Raw genomic sequence first — 223 nt, forward strand, 5'->3', positions numbered from 1 at the left:
TATATATATATATATATATATATATATATATATATATATATATATATATATATATATATATTTCTGCATGCATCGACATTTGTATTTACAGAGGGGAAGAAGAGGTATTGTATTGTGTAAGTATATATGTCTGAGCATGTGGGTATTTATATGCATACAAACAGACCGACAACAACAACACAACAACATACACTATATATATATATATATTTATGCATGCATA

The sequence above is a fragment of the Eimeria mitis genome, genomic scaffold (genome assembly GCF_000499745.2).
Source record: "Eimeria mitis Houghton genomic scaffold, Emh_scaff1284, whole genome shotgun sequence".
NCBI classification, from domain to species: Eukaryota; Apicomplexa; class Conoidasida; order Eucoccidiorida; family Eimeriidae; genus Eimeria; species Eimeria mitis.